Here is a 23762-nt window from a genome sequence, read left to right on the forward strand (position 1 = left end):
AGAGTGGTGACCACCTATCCAATGCAGGGCAGGAGAAGCACGGAGGGGATCGTTTCCTCCGCACTTCTCCTGCCCTACATTTGCAGCTTGACAGCCAGTTGCAGCTGTCTAGCCGTGGGAGGAGGGGGCGAGGAAGGAGGCTGCTGTACGACACATAGGATGTGTCATACAGGCATTTCCGCCTGCCCCAGAACACCCCCAGCCACGGCCCTTTCCGGCTGCTCCGTGCTCCTCTTGCAAGTGTGGAGGATGGGGTTGTTCCACACCGCCTCTGAGACAGCACAGAATTGGGGAGAGGTTGGTTCTCCAGGAACCAACCCTCGGAGCATGGGCTCTGAGGTCAGTTCCTGGGAAACAGCATATCCTATGGCTGTCTCACTGCTGTCTAGTAGCCATAGGATTGCTCCCTCCATCTATCTGTCTTCCTTATACTTAAGACTGACTGCATCCACAGTCGATCCGGAGCCTCCTTGTTGCTTTGCTATTGTGCTGCTTTCCACCTCTCTCTCTCTCTCTCTCTCTGTGTGTGTGTGTATATATATATATATATATATATATATATATATATATGCACACACATACACACACACACACACACACACACACTTGAGGGAGGGGGAATCTCTCTATTTCTAATATTTAGGGTGTGAGTGCTGTTGCCTAGGTAGCCAAAACAACACCACTTGCCCACAAGAGGGAAGTATTGGCACGTGTACTGGTACCTGAAGTTTTCAAAAGTACAAAACATGTTTTCGGGGGACAGAAACCCAAGTGGAATGGGGAACAGAATGGAGTATGGGAGAATGGAATAGAATGCAAGAGTGAAACTGAGCACTCCACAGTGCTAAGTTTTGTTACAGGTTACCATTCCTTATTTGTTAGTGTTGTTAAGGCCCTGCTTTTGTTATGATATATATGGCTCATTAAAACTACAACACAGGAAAATTCAGCTCAGGACAAACTTCATCGCTATCAGTTCAAGAGAGACTAGATACATCCATCTAATGCATGATGGGGATTCCTATTTGTATGTGCAAGTCCTGATCCAGCTACAATTAATTGTGACTCATTTAAGTTCCATGGTTAGCGGTGCAATCCTGTCGGGATTCCTGTCAACCTCCAAACTCGGAGGCTGATGGGGATCCTATGCAGTGAGAGGAGCATGGAGGCGATTTTTGCCTCCGCATTCCCCCGCTCTGCATTTTAGCTAGACAGGCACTTTCTTCTGTCAACTGAGGTGTCGGAGAAGGAAAGAGGCTGGGGATAGCTCTTATCCCTGCTTCCCCAGTCCCCTCCACACCCACTGGACATGCCCTTTCTGTTCTCTACAAAGTCACCTTTGCAACCTTGGAGAGCCAGCTGGCACAGTTCTCTTCATGCCAGCAGGGGGAGGGGGAGGTTGGACTCCTGTGTCCAAAGTTGGAGTAGAGTCTCTAACCTCAGATCCAGGAATCTGAAGTATCCTATGGCCCCCCAGACTCTGTCTAGGGGCCATAGGATTGCCCTTTCCAGCTACAATCCTATAGCCATTTACCTGGGAGTAAGACCCATATGGGACTTACTTCTAAGTAGACATGCATAGGATTGTGCTGTACATCTCAGACTTCTAGCCTGATCCGATCCATGTATTCAGAAGCAAGACCCACTGTGTTCATTGCAACTTATTTTCAGGTAAGTATGCATAGGTAGGGAAGTTGGAGGAATCCACTTCGGAAGTTGAATAAGGCAAGCTCACAATTCCACACTTGTCTGCGAGCTACCATTTTGTGCAAAATCACATGTAAACTATTTACAGAAATCACCTTTTTGCACAAAATGGCAGCTGTAGTAGCATGATTTATGCAAAATTGCAGGCATAAATAGACCATTTATACCTGCAATTTTGCATCAATTGACCTATTTATGGCTGCCATTTTCAGCAAAATGACCATTTCCGTAAATAACTTACCCGTAATTTTGTGCAAAATGGTGGCTTGTGGACAAGACGGATGCCATGAGCTCTTGTTGGGTCACCCGCAGACCATTCAGTGGCTTGTGCCACGCGCCACCAGTATCAGGCAAGTGGCGGGAGATTGGCGGGTGAGTCAGGCACAGGGGAGTTTGTGCATCCCTATGGTTAGGAGTGTAGGTTTAATTGCAACTAACCTTTGCTGTATTGGGCCCACTATGTTTTGTGGGCCACATTCTCTTCAGCTATTATTTTACCATGAGAGAGAGAGAGAGAGAGAGAGAGAGAGGGAGGGAGGGAGGGAGGGAGGTATCAAAGCAGAGAGATATGATTTGACATAAATCATTAAAATGAAAACTCAGGATGGAGATGTCTCTATAGCTGAACAGCTGATACAGTTGCTTCTCCTTTCTGGAACTCCAAAAAAAGAATACCATGGACACATTGGTGAGGAGCATTACAATAATTAGATTTACTATGATCCTTTGAGTTCACTTGTGACAGTACAGAAGCAATCAGACAAAATATAGGAAAAAACCCGCCTATGATTTAGCCAACAGTGAATCTAAGAGAGATTCACGGCTATTGTCCATGATTCAATCTTTCACCCAGGGATGATTGAGTACATGGCTTGATTTCCTAGCTCATAGTTTAAAGCAAACTTATTTACAGTGTTCTGATCATAGACACAGTGAGAATGATAAAGACGACAGTGTCATTAATGTTCAGTCACATAAAATGTGTGCCCAGTCTGTCTAAAGAAATTATGTCAAAGATTTATTCATGGCTTTTTGTGGATGGAGAATAACAAAGAAGATGTTAATAGACTTAATCATACTCCGTTTGTATGTATCATTGTACATTCAAGATGGGATTGCATTGCAGGTTATTCTGTGCTGCTGCTGGGCACTAAGGCTCCTTCCAGACTCTGCCATTCTCCAAGACAGCCACTTTCCCCCCACAGGGCTGACTTCGTATCATAGAAAAAATAAATCTGGATATTTATTACAAAGCGATGCTAGACAATTTGGGCTCACGCTGGGAGATTTTCAATGCATTTCTTGTCTGTATTATGCAGAAGGTCAGACGAAGTCAGATTATAATGGTCCTTTGTGAGTGTTTAAGCATGTGAATCTATTAACCTCAGTCTCCTCTCTCTTCAACATCACTAGATACAAAAAAAAAAATGAAGTCACCTAGGATGGATCTTAGCATTTTGAAGCAACTACACAGTCTTCCTGCCAGTTAGTTCTCATCTCGGTTCTCTCCTGGCTATGTTTGCCTTATGCATCGTGCCTTTTTTTACCTTTATATAAAAAGGTCTTCAGAGAATGAACTGTGGGGGTAACATATCAAAACTGCATTGGATTAATATATGTATGTAGCTGTCTTATTCAGGGGCAGACCACCAGTCTGTCTAGCTCAATCTTGTCTACCATTGGCATTGGTTTTCTAAAGTCTCAGGCAGGAACCGTCTTCAGATTGCTACCTATGATCCTTTTAACTGGAGACACAAACAACTGCATCTGGGAACTTCTGAATACAAAGCATGCATGGTGTCACTGGATTATAGCCCCTTCTCTCAGTTGGATGCAGGGATGGGGAACTTGCAGCCCTCCAGATGCTGATTTTCTCCACCTCCCATCAGCCCTAGCCAGCATGGGTCAGGGGTGGTGGGAGTCATCCAACAACATCCAGTTCCCCATCCCTGACTTAAAACATCCCCAGAGAGTTTGGCCACAATCCAGTGTTGTAATATCATACACAGACATTGGGTGTTCTATCAGAGGTATGGAAATGGATCTGGAAAATGAGACGCTCTATGAGTTTATGCTTGAATATTGAATAACGTTTCTACGAGTTAATTTGTAGGTAGTGTTTGACTCCTGTAAGATTAAATAAAATGTATCTGAAAGTAAGTAATAATGGTTGGAGGTGTACACTGACGAATGTGAATATTTATCCTGGGTTTTTTGGTCCTGTCCCCAAATAGAGAGATACTGGAGATGAATTTTGGAAGAAATTAAGATTATAATAGGGTACAATTTGCTGCTAGAACAGTTGCCAATCTTTTTATGTTAAGGAGATGGTGCACAATGAACTAACAGTCCTTCTATGAACTGCTTACAACAGTTTGTATAGCCATCTCCTATAACTGGAAGAAAGTTAACCATCAATTAGTTGAAGGGTGGATTAACAGAATATGGGATATAGTTTACATGGTAAAAATGACAAACTTGGGAAGAGTCAGGGCGGGAAGGTAACAAGACAATAGGTTTATAAAGAAAGATGGAGTCTATCTGTCTTATACTGGAATGACAAGAGTTCAAGTTGAAGTAAATCCATATATGAATTTAGGAATAATTTAAGGATTTGGAGAATAATATATAATTGGTTTGTTTAGATGTTTTATGCAAATTCTGTATTATTATGTGTTGAATGGAATTTTGTAGATGTGTGTTTATAATATTATTAAGAAACAAAGAAACTGGGTTTTTCTCTGCATGCTTCTGTCTATCATAGCAGACAATGGAATTCCATGAGTAATTCACTTTTCCTTTCCCAATTTAGTCTTTGTTTTTGTTCTACTGAAAAGAATACATCCATATTATTACAGTTCAGCAAAATTATGCTTCTCAAGGAGATACTAAGGACACAGCCAGTTTCTAAGAAGGAGGTATCCAGAATATATGGGCACATGACTGCATGTTCACTGTGGAGTCCTAATGAAGTCATGAACTGGCATGCACGAAGGTATCTTATATTGGCTGTGGTGAATGAAACAGAATTCTTAATGAAAATTCTGTAAATGCCGTAAAGTCAATGTCTGCTAAACAACTCATGAGACAGGATTTTAACTACCTCCTTGTTATCCTGATTATTCATGTCTTTTTTTCCTGATAGTAAATCTGTCCTCTGACAAACGATTTACTAAATTTTCTCCCCATTCATACTCACTCAGCTGAAACTGGCTTAATTAAAACAATAACATGAGTACTATAAATCTACCATTTCCAGTGTTACTTCAGCATCATATCATCAGCTTAGCTAATAGGATCACTGCCTTGTTGTGACGAAGGGGCTTGCGTAACTCAGTGAAGCCATAAGCTATGCCGTGCAGGGCCACCCAAGACGGACAGGTCATGGCAGAGAGTTCTGACAAAATGTGGTCCACTGGAGAAGGAAATGGCAACCCACTCCAGTATTCTTGCCAAGAAAACCCCATGGAACGTATCACAAGGCTAAAAGAGATGAGGGGAAGATGAGCCCCTCCGGTCGGAAGGTGTCCAATATGCTACTGGGGAAGAGCAGAGGGTATTTCCAAGTAGCGCCAGAAAGAGTGAAGCGGCTGGGCCAAAGCCGAAAGGACACTCAGCTGTGGATGTGTCTGGTGGTGAAAAGAAAATCCGATGCTGTAAAGAACAATATTGTTTAGGAACCTGGAATGTCAGATCAATGAATCAAGGTAAGCTGGAGGTGGTCAAACATGAGATGGCAAGATTGAACATCGACATCTTGGGAATCAGCGAACTAAAATGGACAGGCATAGGCGAATTTAATTCAGGTGACCATCATATCTACTATTGTGGGCAAGAATCCCTTAGAAGAAATGGAGTAGCACTCATAGTCAACAAAAGGGTGGGAAAAGCAGTACTGGGGTACAATCTTAAAAATGATAGAATGATCTCAGTACGAATCCAAGGCAAACCATTCAACATCACAGTAATTCAAGTCTATGACCCAACCACTGAGGCCGAAGAAGCTGAGGTTGATCGGTTCTATGAAGACCTACAACACCTTCTAGAACTAACACCCAAAAAAGATGTCCTCTTCATCATAGGGGATTGGAATGCTAAAGTAGGAAGTCAAGAAATCACCGGGATAACAGGCAGGCATGGCCTTGGTGTACAAAATGAAGCAGGACAAAGGCTAATAGAGTTTTGCCAAGAGAACACGCTGATCATAGCAAACACTCTTTTCCAACAGCACAAGAGGCGACTCTACACATGGACGTCACCAGATGGTCAATATCGAAATCAGATTGATTATGTCCTTTGCAGCCAAAGATGGAGAAGCTCCATACAGTCAGTAAAAACAAGACCTGGAGCTGACTGTGGCTCAGATCATGAGCTGCTTCTTGCAAAATTTCGGCTTAAATTGAAGAACGTCGGGAAAACCACTAAACCGTTCAGGTATGACCTAAATCATATCCCTTCTGAATATACAGTGGAGGTGAGGAATAGATTTAAGGGATTAGACCTGATAGACAGAGTGCCTGAGGAACTATGGACGGAGGTCCGTAACATTGTTCAGGAGGCAGCAACGAAATCCATCCCAAAGAAAAAGAAATGCAAGAAAGCAAAGTGGCTGTCTGATGAGGCTTTACAAGTAGCTCACGAAAGAAGGGAAGCGAAAAGCAAGGGAGAAAGGGGAAGATATACCCAACTGAATGCAGAGTTCCAGAGAATAGCCAGGAGAGACAAGAAGGCCTTCTTAAATGAACAATGCAAAGAAATCGAGGAAAACAACAGAATGGGAAAGACTAGAGATCTCTTCAAGAAAATTGGAGATCTCAAGGGAACGTTTTGTGCAAAGACGGGCATGATAAAGGACAAAGAAGGCAGGGACCTAATAGAAGCAGATGAGATTAAGAAGAGGTGGCAAGAATACACAGAAGAACTATACAGGAAAGATCTGAATGTCCCTGATAGCCATGATAGTGCGGTCACTGAACTTGAGCCGGACATCCTAGAGAGTGAAGTCAAGTGGGCCTTAGGAAGCATTAGTAACAACAAAGCTAGCGGAGATGACAGTATTCCAGCCGAGCTATTTAAAATCCTAAAAGATGATGCTGTTAAAGTGCGGCATTCAATATGCCAACAAATCTGGAACACTCAACAGTGGCCACAAGACTGGAAAAGGTCAGTTTACATTCCAATTCCAAAGAAGGGCAATGCCAAAGAGTGTTCAAACTACCGCACAATTGCGCTCATTTCACATGCCAGCAAGGTGATGCTCAAAATCCTACAAGCTAGGCTTCAGCAGTATGCGAACCGAGAACTACCGGAAGTACAAGCTGGGTTTCGAAGAGGCAGAGGAACTAGAGATCAAATCGCCAACATTCGCTGCATCATGGAGAAAGCAAGAGAATTCCAGAAAAATGTCTATTTCTGCTTCATTGACTACGCTAAAGCCTTTGATTGTGTGGATCACAACAAACTGTGGCAAATTCTTAAAGTGATGGGAGTACCAGACCACCTTACCTGTCTCCTGAGAAACCTGTACGAAGGTCAAGAAGCAACAGTAAGAACCAGACATGGAACAACCGAGTGGTTCAAAATTGGGAAAGGAGTACGACAAGGCTGCATATTGTCACCCTGCTTATTTAACTTATATGCAGAGTACATCATGAGAAATGCCGGGTTGGATGAATCACAGGTCGGAATTAAGATTGCTGGGAGAATTATCAACAACCTCCGATATGCAGACGATACCACCCTAATGGCAGAAAGCGAAGAGGATCTCAAGAGCCTCTTGTTGAGGGTGAAAGAGGAGAGTGCAAAAGCTGGTTTGAAACTCAACATTAAAAAAACTAAGATCATGGCATCTGGCCCCATCACTTCCTGGCATATAGAAGGGGAAGAAATGGAAGCAGTGACAGATTTTACTTTCTTGGGCTCCAAGATCACCGCAGACGGTGACTGTAGCCATGAAATTAAAAGACGCTTGCTCCTTGGGAGGAAAGCTATGGCCAAGCTAGACAGCATAGTAAGAAGCAGAGACATCACCTTGCCGACAAAGGTCCGTCTAATCAAAGCTATGGTTTTCCCAGTAGTAATGTATGGCTGTGAGAGCTGGACTATAAGGAAGGCTGAGCGCCGAAGAATTGATGCTTTCGAACTGTGGTGCTGGAGAAGACTCTTACGAGTCCCCTGGACTGCAAGGAGGTCAAATCAGTCCATCCTAAAGGAAATCAACCCTGAGTGCTCATTGGAAGGACAGATAATGAAGCTGAAGCTCCAATATTTTGGCCACCTAATGCGAAGAGAAAACTCCCTGGAAAAGACCCTGATGCTGGGAAAGACTGAAGGCAAAAGGAGAAGGGGAGGGCAGAGGATGAGATGGCTAGATAGCATCACAGATGCAATGAATATGAACTTGAGCATGCTCCAGGAGAGAGCGCAGGACAAGAAGGCCTGGCGTGCTATGGTCCATGGGGTCACGAAGAGTCGGACACGACTGAACGACTGAACAACAACACTAAGGTACACTTTCACCATGCACCAATAATTTAGCTGCTTTACACGTGATTCCATTAAATATGGCTTAGTCTAAAACTGCAATTTTTAAAGTTGTTAGTATCGTCATCCCTGTTCTATGAGGCTTCTTCCTATGCTGCTTTTTCCCATTAATCCTTCCTTCCTGGACCTACTCATTATACATTCAATCTGCACAACTAAGACACAGCTCTGGAGCATGTGTAAACAAGTTAAATTTGAGGGTTAGATGGTACACTAAAGAAACCCCCCGCAGCCCTCCCTTTCTGGAGCCTTTCTGCATTTATCCCAGGCTCCCAGACAGCGGCCACATGATTGAGGAGAGGGGAAGCTTTTAATTTTCAAGTTTCCATAGAACTCAATGAAACTGCGCCATCTAGTGGCTCTTTCAATCGCATCACATTCTGAGTTTAAAAAGATAGTTTATTAGTTCTGGATCTATTTGAGATGGAATGGAATAACCAGGAAATACCTCTGGGTGTGCCCTGGAGGTTGACAACATAATGAAAAGGACCCATAAACATTGGTGAATGAGCAATCTCAATAGCAAGATAAAAGCTCCATGTGAAGGAGCACCTAGTGTGCTGTCTGCATCCCCAGGCAAGTGCTGGGAGGGAAGAAATTGGTCCTTCTGAAGCTCTAGGGAGATCCCTTGCATGTGCAGGGAAGAAATGTACCCTATGTCTCTCAACTGTAATAAGATGGGGAAACATTGTTGAAATACAGTAAGCAAAATACTTTGCATTCATATGGATTTTTCATTTATGTCATAGTTTATTGATTGTTTTTATGGGCATTTTGGGTCATTTATTTCTATTTCCCACTTAAGTAAAAAATATATAGCATATTTCAACAATCATATAAACTTATTACACTCTGTACTTCTTAGTATTGGATCTCTCTTATACAGCAGAGATGGGCAGAAAATAGATTTCCAGATGTTTTGGACTTTAACTCCCAGAAGCCTCTGTTAACATGGTCAATGGCCAAGAATGATGGGAGTTGAAGTCCAAAACATCTGGAGAACTATTTTCTGTCCACCCCTCTTATAAATGACTGTTTTATCTGCATTTTAACTGCACAAAATGCTAGACAATATTTTTTATTGTAATAGAAAAGTATTTAGCTCTTCTTCTGAAATATCACAATTCCAAGTATTGTTGTTTTATATCATTTTGATGAAATGAAAGAATTCCACTGAGGCTAACACTGTATAACCAGAGAAATGACTCTAGACTTATTTTGAAGAGTTATCAAACAAGGGGGAAAAGGCAATAGAAGTAGGAAAAAAGGAGTTTGTCTCAGGCAAATCCAATGTTCACTTCAGATTTGTTCTTGATTTGCCTCAGAAAGATGTGTTAAGAACTTGGGCAAGGGAGGATCTTTGATTGTATTCCAACCCTTTGGGACCTAACTGTGCTTAGGGGAAAAAAAGCATTTTAGAAAGTATTATATTCACTAGAATATAAATAAATTCAGATTGTGCAATGGCTTCAGCATCAAAGGCCTTTTAAAAGATGGGTTGTAGGATTTCAGCCATAGTTTCTTTGGACCACTGAGCTGTCAGGAGCGCCCTAGCTGCCTCTTGCAGTCCCCACCAATAGCCAACTCAGGACACAGACGATGAGGAATTCTTTCCAAGACTTTATTCCTTTATTACTTTATGACTCTTTCAGATACTAATCACTAGTGACAAAGCAAGGAACAGCACTGGGGAAAGATAGCAGAGTAGCCTAAGCACCAGGTAAGGCAGTTGGTCCCCGTTTGAAGGGGAACCACAGGAAGACCCTGAACTTATGGGCTAGGGAGAGATCCTCCCTCTTCCCTTTGGGTCCTCGGGACGCGACCGTTGTTTGAGTGCCAAACGAGCACTACGACTCCTTTCTGCGCCCTCCATCTGTCGTTGCTCCCTGCGTCTGTGCCAAGCATCCAGCAAGCCCCCCTCCAGCGCTCTCTCACTGCCAGGGTCACTATCTCTCCCAGGAATGCTGGAAGGAGGAATCTCTGCCAGCGGCTGTGCTTGTGAGAAATGAGTGAGCTCCTATCCCATGGATTGCTGTTCCTCCTCAGAATCAGTACTGCTCTAGGGCTCTATTGGCTCAGTTTCCACCCTGACATGAGCCAACAAAGAAATGGTCAAGGTAGCACATAGCATAATTAATGCAGTTTGCCAATCACTGGTGCCATGACAACATCACAACGTTGCCTGCACATTGTACTGGATACATCCAAGAGGTTTTTTCTTTGGTAACTGTCAGCAGGTAACTGTCAGTCACAGCAAAGGGAGCATATGTCCAATCAGAGCATATCTCCAGCATGTCATAAACCCCAAGGTCACTTGGGTGGAAGCCAGGACATGGTTTCTTCTCACGCCAGTGTTCCCTGGCTCCTTGTCACTGAGATGTGGTAGGGCATAGTGTAGCACAGCCTTGCCCAACCTTCCCCCTCCAGATGTTTTGGACTATAGCTCCTAGCATTCCTGACCACAGGCCAAGCTGACTGGGGCTGATGTGAATTGAGGCCCCAAACTTCTGGAGGGCACCAGGTTGGGCAAGACTAGTGTAGCATATGGTGCTGTTGCTTCAGGACCAAGTCCTAGGGGGCTTCTGCTAAAAAGAGGCTCAAAACAGCTGTCTGGAAACTGAGAGGAAGAGGAACGCAGTAGCAGTCTGAGTCTGTCTGAGGCCATTTAGTTAATTACACTCTATAGATTTGGGGCCCCCAACCTTTTCAGATTGGTAGACACACTTGGAAATTTGAGTCTATTGGACACTCCCACAAAATGGCTGCCCTGGGGGGGGGGCTTGCCCATTCATAAAATAGCTGCCATTGTGGGCATGGCCAATCACAAAACACTCATTTTACAGAAGGGAAACTCATGTGGGTAAAATAAGAGTAACTTGCTGTCATGACTAGCCTTGAAGACTCCTCAGAAGATGAGGAAGAGGCCTTAACCAAACAGCCACCAGCAGAAGAAATCCCAGAGACATCCTGCCAGTCTGATAAGGAAGAACCAAGTCCTTCCTATGTTTCACCAGAAAGCTTGGAGTTGGAGCAGGAGCATGATCTCTCCCCAGGAGAGACATGAACTGAAGAGGCATGATCAGTTGCCTCCATCCTTCCCCCGTTTCCTCCTCCGGCTGAGCTGGTCCCACCACACAAGCAATGGTGACAGGAAGGCAAGTGCACAGATATGGGTGGCTGAGCACACCTCTTCAGTCACTTGTGTTGGGAGCAAGAACAAGGTAAGGTGAGCATCAAGCTGGAAAATGGAATACCTCAACAAGCTTGAACATTGCACATTCTTAGGGGTGTGCAATGCTGGGAATTCCATTGCATTTAACCTGATGGGATTCCACAGCATTTCCATACCAGTAAGCAACAGTGGACTGTAGCAGATTTTTCCCCCCTTGAAATGTTTTGTGCATTTTTTTACAGGTTCCTCCATTTGTGTAAATTGTAATTTGTGCAATTTGGGGAGGGGGGAATTGAAATTTGCACAAATTGTGTCTTTAACTGTTGGCCATCTTGTGCAAGTGTTCATGATCGCAGGTCCACCTGTCCGCTATGTTGCCCTGCAGGGGCATATTCCCCTCTGGTAAATATCCTTGTCAGTTTCATCCTTGCCACACTCGACTTCCTTTAGCCCTGCAGAGCCACAGTACATGTCAAAAAACTTGTCAATTCCCCCTCCCTTGGGAAGTGTGAAGTTGAAGATGAAATTGACAGGTTCTTTGTCAAGTACTGAATGTGGCTCTGCAGGGCTAAATGAATATGCAAGGGGATGAAACTGGCAAGGATATTTACAAGGGTGGAATATGCCTCTGCTGGGCTACGTAGCGGACAGGTGGACCTGCGATCATGCACATTTGCACAAGATCAGCAATAAATTATGACACCATTTGCGCAAAATTCAAGATCCCCCTGCCCCCCAAATTTGTGCACATTGCTTCCATTTAACAAACAAACCAACAAACCAGAAACCACATATTAGGTCAACCTGCTACAGATTGAGTCAATGCTGGGGGGTTGGCGAAATCCATAGGGCCAAACCAGAAAAATTCCAAATGGAATTCTCATACATCCCTATTCATTCCCCCACCCCTAGATCAGGTTCCACATAGGTAATATCCATATACAACAGGAGTTGCTTGGGCCACCACAGATTCTGATGGCTTGATGGTTGCCCACCCTGGATACACAAGAACCGTGAGATTGACAGATGACATGGCTTCCTCTCACACCAGCACTATCCCTTCCTACTTCTAGTTTTGACATTCCATTTGCATATACCTTTAGGACTGGGGTGCTAGGGTTTTTGTAGCATTAACAGCTCTTTTTTCACATGGGGGCTTTGGTGTGCACATGGAAGCCTATGTGAGGAGGGGATGCTCCTTTTCCCAATATGGGAGACAATGGGACCATCACTGCTCACACAGAGCTCCATGAGTAGATCAGAGATAGCCCTGGGGAGTTTTGGAGCATGGTCTTCCACACTTGCTTGAGATGCATGGAGTATAATAAATAGCCAAGTATGGCTAACAGCCATATCCACAACTGGATCAAAGCAACATAATTAACTGGTGCTGACTAAATTCCACTTACTGCTGTGTATGCCAAGCAACTGCAAATAATCTAGAGGCCGAAATAAAAATCAGAGAGGAAAGATTCAGATCATATAAATGTCATATTATTGCAATTTATATTCCTCTACTATAATGAATATTAATGATGTTTTCCTACAAAATATACATGATTAATCTGGGAACTGTGCAACATACAAGTGAATAGGTGTAGTCTAGTGGCTAAGGGTGTGAGCTGTGTGCCACAGTCTGTAGGCCAGCCTTACCCAACCTGGTGCTGTCCAGATGTTTTAGATTTCAACTCCCATCAGCCCCAGCCAGCATGACCAATGGACAGGGATCATGGGACTTGTAGTCCAAAATATCTGGAGGGTGCCAGGTTGGGGAAGGCTGCAGTAAGAATCTGCTATGCTCACCTTTGAGTTCTCCTCTGTTTACTTTTGCACTGGTGCTCTCCCTTCTTTCCTTCTCCTGTTTTCTCTCTCTCACACACCCATTCCCATTTGAAATATGGGAATAATAATTGTGGCCTATCTTAGAGCAGGGGTGGGCAGACAGTAGCTCTCCACATTTTGGATGTCAGCATCCAGCAGTGGCCATGCTGGGAGGGGCATCTGAGAGTCAAAGTACAAAACTTCTGGTGATCCATCTTACACTTAGAGGATTAGTGACAAGATTACAGGGGTACTTGAATGTGACGCACTTTAAATACTGGAAATGTGCTATATAAATGCAAAATAGTATTGGATACAATCCAGCCAAAGTTAAGCAGATTTAGGCCCCATTGATTTCAATTCTAGAGAGCTAAGCACCTGCTTAACTGTTCCACTGAAATCAACATTACACAGAAGTCCTTAACTTTGGCCAGATCGTGATCATTATTTTTACCTAGTATGTTTTTCCCCAGTTCCTCAGAGCATCTGCACTTAGCTAAGGAATTCTTTCCAATTGCTTCCTCTTATGTATTTGTAACACACACATACACACCCTCAAGCAAATGAGCTATTTCAGTGTCTGTGAAAATGCAATTTACAAGTTGAACCCAAATTATTTCTCCAGTATCCCATAAAGAGTCTCTCAAATGAAGTGTCTGCTGTACCACACCAGACTAATAAAAAAGAAACTGTTTTGGGAGGAGGGAGGTGGGCAAAATACCCTTATATATCAACATGTATATAGCTTGAGAGCTCCTTGCCTCTGATGATGGTTTTGTGGCTGTAATTGGATTTATTCTCATTTCATCTAGCAACATGTATCAGACAATAAGCCATAGTGCAAAACTGCAAATACATAGGCAGAAACACAGACCGCAGACAGATGTTTCACCTACTGATTAGGAGAGACACTTTAAACAGTAGGCTGGAATAATAGAGAATGGCTGTAATACCAACCAAATGAGACTAGAATAATGTTGCTCCTAGTTCAGTCTCCAGTGTTCCAGTTGTGCTTGATGTAAAATGCTTTACTCGAATCATTATACAGTAGCAATAGATATAGAGCTGTGTTTTTCAATCTGTGTTCCTACTGTGGTTCCTCAGATGCTCACAATGGCAGACAAGGCCCAATACAGACAACCAGTTTACAAAGTGGTCATGTTTTCTACTATGGATTTGTTTGGTAGCCTGGACCAATGAAAGCTAGGCATCTGTAGTTACCCTTAGGTGTGATTGGTATGGAGATGAGTTACCAGCTTAGCTTGCAGTCCACCTCTTGGCTCTGCACACAAGAGACTCTGATAACTTCAGCAGACTTCTGTTGTTCCTTCAAAGATGAAGAACGAATTCCTGAATAACTCCATTGCGCAGTGAGAGAAGGGGCACACTGCTCGGCTCCCATGCCTTGAGGAGGGAAGAGAAATAATGAGAAAGAGGATGAGGAGCAATAGCAGCTGGTGACAATGGTGGTGAGAAGGGAGCCTCTGTGGGAGTCTTGCCCCAGGGCCCTCCAAAACCCAGAGCCAGCGCTACTTAGACCTACACGCATAATACGTACATCACAGCACGGTGTGATATTTTTCTGCCACCCATTCTGATGCATGGAAAATGCTGGGGGATTTCTGCACATTAACCACTTGGTAAATTGGTAATCTGTATTAGTAATCAGGGCCAACACATCATTTTGGGGGCTCAGTACAGACTTATAAAATGGGGGGCCCTCCCACGCACATATCACAATCCCATCCCATATATACTATCCCATGAGTCATGAAAGAAAAGCTTCTTTTTTAATTCTGGAATTATATTTTCTGCATTTCTGAAAGTACACCATGGCCCACACTGGAGCTTTACTATCAGTCTCCAGTAATATGGCAGTACATGCATATTATGTGCATGCGCATGCTCGCATGTGTGAACTAGAATTTACTCACATATTTGGGGGGTTTCTAAATCCTACCAGCAGCACTGGCTCCCATTGTTTCTGGCAATTAACATGTTTTCCCTCTGGGAATTGTTACAATGGATGGCACCAGATAGAGTTGAATGGAATGGAAATCCATCAGTCTCATGATATACCTGCCCAATGAGGATTACACCTAGGGTGACCACTTATGAACTGCCAAAAAAGAGGATGCCGATTTGCATAAAATATGCATGCTAATGTATGTGTGTGGCTAAATTTAGAAACAATTATTAAAATGTATATAGAAATACAGTACAGCTCACTGCAGTGTGGATGACTGTGACCAGGTGACCTGGGTGGCTTGCTCAGTCTGCTGTCCAGGTGCTGCTGATGGGCAACTTTAAGGCCCAGCTCTTCCTTCTGAGCCCATTCATCCAGGAAGGACCAGAACCATTGTAACCCCATGCTTCATATGCCCAACCCAAACCAATGATCTGGAAGGATACCATGACTGATGGAATTGAAAGCCACGGAGAGTTTGGGTTTTGTTGACAGACTGGATTTTGTTCTATAGAATCCTGTGTTTCTAGGATTGTTCTGGTGAGATGGTGTAGCAGTCTTTGAATATAGTTTGAAAACCCACGTGTGAGATAAACTGTAGGTTATCCTGCCACTACCACCACATGCTATGGAACAATGTGTGGGTTAACCGATCTATGTTTTCTTTTCTTTTTAAAAACTGTAATACTTGGGTGTATGGAACGCATTGCTTTTTAAATAAAGTTTTAATAACGTTCCCAATTATTCCCATTAGGGAATGTTGCCTCAGCTATAAAACCTTTAAGAGCTGTCCCCAAATTAAACCCTCCCTATCTAAAAGAAATACCACGGTGGCTTAGTGGTTAAGACACTGAACTGCAGACTGGAAGGTCGGCAGGTCAGCAGTTCGAGACCCGAGTGCTGCGTGACAGAGTGAGCTCCCGTCTTCAGTCCCAGCTTCTGCCAACCTAGCAGTTTGAAAGCAAGAAATTGCAAGTAGATAAATAGGTACCGCCTTGGCGGGAAAGGTAACAGCGTTCCATGCACCTCGGTGTTCAGTCATGCTGGCCACATGACCACGGAAGTGTCTTCAGACAGCGCTGGCTCTTCGGCTTAGAAACGGGGATGAGCACCGCACCCTAGAGTCGGACACAACTGGTTGGGGACACCTTTACCTTTTTATCTAAAAGAAACACAGTAGCTCAGTTCCTGTGGTGTAGGCATGGGATTGACACCCCACTAGAGACAACTTTTACAAAATGAACAAAAATTAAGATGTTAATGAAATGGAATTATTTTCAAAAGTTTATTTACAAATTATTTACATTTGTCACTCTAAAAATAATAGGTTAAGATTGTGTAAAGCTTCTTAAATTAAATATGGTTGGTTGCCATGCCTAATAGGTAAGAGAGTCTTCCCCAGCTAAATAAACTCTCAAAAGCTTTGCCTTAGGACCAGATATTTCCCTAAACTCCACCCCAGGTCCCCTACCAATTTTTCACAAACAGGAACAGATGCTGTATACCACTCTTCCTCTGCCTTCAGCTCTTCCTGCTTCTTCTGGCTTTTAGGATGATTCAGATGTTTCAGGGTCTAGTTGCTGAGGTTCCTGAAATGTAGTATGTATGGCTTGGTTTGCTCATAAAATTATCATGTTTGGTATACTAAATGTAAAATTGTAGTTTATTCAGACAATAATTTAAAATTCACTGAGTTTACTTTTAAATGTTTTAAATTGTAATGCTAATTTTTATGAGAAAATCAAGTTATACCTAATACATTTTACGTTCTTAAGGGAGCAATCCCATGGCTGCTAGACAGCGGCTAGATGGCCATAGGATATGGTGTTTTCTGAGAACCGACCTCAGAGCCCACGCTCCAAGGTCAGTTCCCGGAGAACCGACCTCCCCCCACTTCTGCACTGCCTCATCCTATGTGTCGTACAGTACATCCTATGTGTCATATGGGCCTCCTTCCCTGCTCCGTCCTCCCATGGCTAGACAGCCGCAATCAGCTGTCTAGCCAAAAAAGCAGGGCAGGAGAAGCAAGGAGGGAACGATCCCCTTCGTGCTTCTCCTGCCCTGCTTTGGATAGGCGGTCACCTCCGAGTTCGGAGGCGGCCGCCTATCTAGATAGGATTGCACCCTAAAGTAACAAATTGACTTTAGATCTGTAAAGTCTGTTCTCTTTTTGGCTCTAGGTTAAGACCTTTTTCTCCTCCCAGGCATTTGGCAGTATATGATAAGTTTTAATTGATCCTGGCTTATGGTTATGGCTGTCTGCTTTGAGATTGCTTGTTTAATTGTATTAGATATATGTTCTTGGTTATATTGTCTGTTCGTGTATTTTTTTTTTATGGAATTGGCTTTTATTCTATATTGTATTTTAAAATGTTTTTAATCTTTGTAAACCACCCAGAGAGCTTTGGCTATTGGGCGGTATAGAAATGTAATAAAAATAAATTAATTAAAATAGATTAGGACTGGATAGCTCTTCAAATAGTGGATAGCTTCAAATTAGAGAACAGTTCTCTGGCAGCACTTCAAATAGAGGATTGTCCTCTGTAGAGGAGGACACATAACCACCCTACACCATGCATCTGATGATGTGGACTCTAGTCCAAGAAAACGTGGGCCATAAAACATTTGAAGCCTTTAAGGTGCCACAATACTTCTTTTTCGTACAAACAGGGAACAATTTTTGAGCTCACCAAAATTCTATGAAATGCAGTTTCAAGCTCATTTTGCCTCACCCCTATTTTCAATCTCTTTTTCTGGCTTTTTCTTAATGGGGAAAGTACACATTTCAAATGGGAAAACTGCACATTTCTGTGCATATTTTTTCCAAAGTGTGCACTTTCTCCCCATTGACTGAAGTGTAAAAATGTGCTTTTTAAAAAATGTGACCACAGTTTTCATTAATTTGTAAACATTCTCAACAAAAACTCTACTGATCACTCACATTCAGGATTGTGAACATGACATTTTTTGGATGATTTGCAAACATAAATGAAATTTTTGTTCATCCCTACTAACAGGGCTACCCCTCTGAAACCTGATTATCATGGTGCTTTCTCCCTCCCACTAGCTGTCTCCCCCTCCTGCCTATGCATAAGGAACCAGCAGTTCATGAGAGAGTATGTCAAACCGGGAAACAGCATTTTTCCTGTTTCTCAAACTACAAGTTCTAGTTTAACTACACAAGCCCACTCTCTGTTCTAGAGAAAGCCCTGGGCCAGCAGTTCACTGCTCTGAATATTGCTTGTTTCATTCTGCTTATGATTGGGGCCGGCAGGGTGAATCCCCCGGCTCAGATGGCAGAGCAGGAGGAGTGGCAAATTGAGCACTCCCCCTGCAAGGAGGGTTCCCCACTGCCACCTCACTCCCGCAGCACTACAGTAGGTGCTCTGGAAATGGCTTCACAGATTTAAAATCAACACTATCTTCTTTTAAAAGAAATGTTTTGCACGAGAAAGAGAATAACCTCAAAGCAAGGGGGAAATATTTTATATGCCTCTTTGAGCAATACCATTATCAGTATGAATAAACTTTTAAAACTGTGAGAACATATTAAATTGTCTCCTTAAACAATGAACCAGGAAGCAGTGCCAAAGTCCGGTGGCAATGCATGGTGGGATAGTGGAACATAACAAGGAACAAGTCAGTAACTAGGGATGGAGCATCAAGGAACCCTACAAAGCCAGTCAGTCCACAGTCAGGCAGGCAAACACCCCTACATTAACTACGTGATACATTGGCTGTCTGTATTCTACAACATTTCCCTGAAACCATACCTACCACTACCAATCCTACCGTCCAACACACAGCCACAGGAGAGGGATGGCTTTGGCCCAGGATGCACAATCAATTCACATAGGGTGAGGTTGAGGACAGCTAGGCCTAGCTAGGCAGTGGCCTCTGTTACTGATTCTATACCCCTAGAACATACCCCAGAATCCTCTGCAGTGTGCAAGTATTCCAGGCAAACTTGCCAAGGTTCCTTGGCAGATGAGCTGACATTGATCAAGCTAAAAAGTTTTACAACCACTGATCTAGAGAGCTGCATGACTACAGTCACAAAACAAGAATGCAGGCCAGCATAATCTATCCAAAGAAAAACAGAGGTTAACCTATCGTCAACAGGTGAGAATGACTTCATGGTATAGCGCAGCAGTCCCAGCGATTTCAGACTGTTCTGGATTCCTCTATGAAAATCTAGTTAGGTAGGAACTGCTACATTTTTCCATAATACCTTTTGGAGAGTTGGGACTGCTGTGCAAAATAATAAATCCATTCACACATATTGATTTTATTTCTGCCTTCCTACAGTCATGATCTCCTCACAAATAGTGGAATGTGCCCTTTCTAAAGTGCAGAATGATATTTGTGTTGCAACCCATGCACATTTACCTAGGAGTAAGTCCCACTGACTTATAGATATGTACGAATAAATATGCATAGGGATGTAATTCATTCATTCATGTACATATTTCTAACCCAAACATCAGCCTCTCAAGGCCTACCAGGATGGTTTACAATAAATATAAAAATAACAACAATTATCAACAGCAGTAAAATAAAACAATTTCAAACAATCCATTGTTGAAAACTCAGATTAACAGTAGCATTAAAATGGCACACCCTTCACAGACCAAAGCCTTTCTGAGAGAGAGAGAGGGTGTTGGCTAGCCTAAAATCCTAGAAAGACTGGACCTGGGAGACATAGATGAGGTGTTCCATAAAGACTGACCCACCCCTGAAAAGACTTTCCTCCCCACACATGGCCATATTGCCTCTGATAGTGATGATCTCAGGAAAAGTTCTAAGAGATAAGGCATGGAGGTATTTTGTACAGGAGGTGGCACTTCTTAAAGTACCATGGGTCCAAACTATTTTACAGGATTTGAAGGTCAAAACCTAGCACCTTGAGCTAGACCGGGGCATGCTGGGAGTTGTAGGACTTTTTTCTGTCTAAACATGAATAGGATTGCACCCTAAATCACATATCTTGACTTTCGTTCTTGAACATACATTTTGGCAATTCCATCAACATGGGTGGTTAGGAGGTACAAACTGACCAAAGTCTATGTCATCTTGTAGAGAAATGTTTGAAGAATAATAATTCATTCTTAACACATTGCCTGACAATATTATCAGCCAGGAAGACTGAAAGATCGAACAAAAATAGTGTTCATGGACAACAAAAAATGACTTATTAAGATATGGATAGTAAAGAGAAATAAATAAGTTACACTAAGGGAACAATCCCATGGCCTCTAGTCAGCAGCTAGATGGCCATAGGATTCGTCAGCTCCCTGAGAACTGACCTTCCCTCCTCCTGCACTGCCTCGCAGGCAGTGTGGAACGGCCCCATGCTCTGCCCTCGGAAGAGGAGCACGGAGCAGCAAAAATGGGGCATTCCGTGGGGGACGTTCCAGGTTCCAGGGCAGGGAAGGTGGAAATGCCAGGATGACACATCCTACAGTATGTGTTGTTAGGCAACCACTTCCCCCACTCCGCCTTTCCATGGCTAGACAGCCAAAATTGGTTGTCTAGCCACAAATGCAGGGCAGGTGAAGTGCAGAGGGGATGATCCCCTCCGTGCTTGCTTCTTCTGTCCTGCATTGGATAGGTGGTCACCTCCGAGTTCGAAGGTGGCCGCCTACCCCCATAGGATTGCATCCTAAATGTGCAAAATGTTTCCTAAAGTGGGCATTTAGAGCTCTATTATCTCAGAACAGTAAGTTTCAAAAAATGAACAAGGAAGGTGAGCACTATGTATACTGAAAACAATTAATAGTGATTCCATTAACAAAGAAATGCCTATTTTTTTAAAAAGTGTAACCAGTGCAAAGAAAAGTCCTAAGTCACTGTAAGCAAGAACACTTTTTGTGACCTCAATAGCATTTGTGGACCCAACAAATATAAGTGGTATTTCCTCTCCCTCTGGTAGAAGTTCATTACTGGGTGGAAGAATAGCAAGTGGTTCAGTAATGTCCAGATCCTGTCATTAGTTTAAGAAATTGTTACCATTTTTCAACATCTATCTTGCAATCAGTGCGAACAGAACTGCAGCACACTGATTTCAAATGCAGTATCTCCACGTTTGTTAATGTTTTAAAGTTAATGAAATGTTAAATGTTAAGTTAATTGTGAAATTAATGTTAATAGGTAGTTGTATGTGCTTCATGGTTTACCTGTTTTTCATGGTTTACCTGCCTGTTAATGATTTATCTTGATGTCTGGGTGGCTTGCTCAGTCTGCTGTCCAGGTGCTGCTGATGGGCAACTTTAAGGCCCAGCTCTTCCTTCTGAGCCCATTCATCCAGGAAGGACCAGAACCATTGTAACCCCAAGCTTCATATGCCCAACCCAAACCAATGATCTGGAAGGATACCATGACTGATGGAATTGAAAGCCATGGAGAGTTTGGGTTTTGTTCACAGACTGGATTTTGTTCTATAGAATCCTGTGTTTCTAGGATTGTTCTGGTGAGATGCTGTAGCAGTCTTTGAATATAGTTTGAAAACCCACATGTGAGATAAACTGTAGGTTATCCTGCCACTACCACCACATGCTATGGAACAATGTGTGGGTTAACCCATCTATGTTTTCTTTTCTTTTTAAAAACTGTAATGCTTGGGTGTATGGAACGCATTGCTTTTTAAATAAAGTTTTAATAACGTTCCCAATTATTCCCATTAGGGAATGTTGCCTCAGCTATAAAACCTTTAACAGCTGTCCCCAAATTAAACCCTGGGTGGGGTTCAGCAGCTCTGGCAATAAAAGCCTTCAGTGTCTGCCCAGCCAGTGCTGGAAATAATGTTTTTGCCATCTTCTATTGCCATGTTTTCCTGATCTTGTCTTATGGCTGAACCTCTGTGATGCTAACTTTGGATTCCTGTTTGACTCTGCTTCTTGGATTGTGTATTGTTTCTAATTGTTTATCTGTGTTTTGATCTTGGCTGCTCTTCAGAACTCTCTTTTGCATTGTTCCCTCTTCCCTGATAAAACTGTGCTTTTGACCATTGCCTGCTGATTGACTTTCTTTGGGATTGTCCCTTAGTTTAACTTGAGACTGATCCAGCCATAGCAGGACAGGCCTTTACTGTACAGTATAAACCAATGCATGTCTACTCAGAAATACATCCCACTGAACTCCCACATAAGTGAGTATAGCAGGGATGCAAAAAGTGTCCAAGCTGTTTCTGGTGGCCTGCCAGACCCCACCCCTTCCATCTGCTGCTGCTGCAGCAGTCCTTATCCCTTATCTCTGATCTCTCATCAAAGATTGGTGATAAATAATCTTCCCTGATCTCTGAGGAGTGGTTGGAGATAAGCAGTGACTGCGTCAGGGTCACTTTGGTGAAAAGGAGGCTGTAGGCTCCTTTTCCTGACCCTGAAGCAGCCTCGATTGCTGCTTTAGTGTCACCAATGGTGAGTTAGCCAGGATTACTGGGGAAAGGAGCCTGTAGCTCCCTTCCTTCCCCAGTGACCCTGAACCTGGGAAGTGCCTGTCTTCCTGCCCCCCCCATTCCAGTATGGGTGTATACATCTCCCCTGTGTGTGTGAGCACTTGTGGCCCCCAGACCCCCATCAAAACAAGATTTGGCTCTCAGGGCCAAGAAGATTGTGCACCCCTGGGGTCTAGCACTGCAGCCTTAATAGGGATGGGGATGGTTTGGCCCCAGGCAAAGACTTTTTATTTTACCAGGCTTTTCAAACTTTCGTAATGCTATGGTTTAGCATTTTAGTTCTGTGATCTGATTTACTTGTTTGCTCCCTGTTTTACTGTTGGTAATGCTGTCTGTTTTATTCTCCTCCTCTTGTTTTAAAGTGATTTGCTTGATTTTATACTGTCACAGCCATGGCGGCTGGGGCATGCTGGGAACTGCTGGACTTTTTCTGTCTAAACGTGCATAGGACTGCACCCTACATCATATTTTATGTAATTGTGAGATCTTACTTTATTATTTTACCTTCTATGCCATCCAGAGAACTAGCATTTTATGTTGGCCTTTAAATCAAATAAATAAATAGATTAAATAAAAGGTACAAACTGTCCTGTTTTTATTGGCATCCTGCAAGTCCAAAGCCAAAGATGTTCTTTGGATATGACCAAATCCTGAACCAAATTGAGCTGATTCCGACAGATTTGAGAGATGTCCACATCAAAACAGGGATCCTGTGAAGCAGCCCAGATCCAAATTGAACACTCCTGAAGGTTCAGGATTCAGAGGAACATTTGAAACATTTCTCCCCAAACTCTCCATATAAGGAAATCATCAGGGAGGGGAAGGGGGAGGGCATGTGGTTTTGTGATTGGCAGCTGTAACTCCTAATTGCAGTGAATAGTTTTATGTGGGTTCTCCAATCCCAGTGCTTGGAAGAGGGATGCTGAAGAAATATATTGCGGAACTGATGTAATGTTTGCTGCTCTTTGCTAGTCCTCTCTCCCAGAAGCAGGAACAGTTTGGTGGAGTCTGTGGGACGTGGCATTGAGTGCTTGCTTGGAAAATGCTGGATGTTCAAGTGTTTCTGTCTCTGCCACTGTATGTGCCACATCCATCATCCA

This window comes from Heloderma suspectum, chromosome 3, assembly GCF_057233095.1.
Source record: "Heloderma suspectum isolate Gila_16-S chromosome 3, 16-S_ref, whole genome shotgun sequence".
NCBI classification, from domain to species: domain Eukaryota; kingdom Metazoa; phylum Chordata; class Lepidosauria; order Squamata; family Helodermatidae; genus Heloderma; species Heloderma suspectum.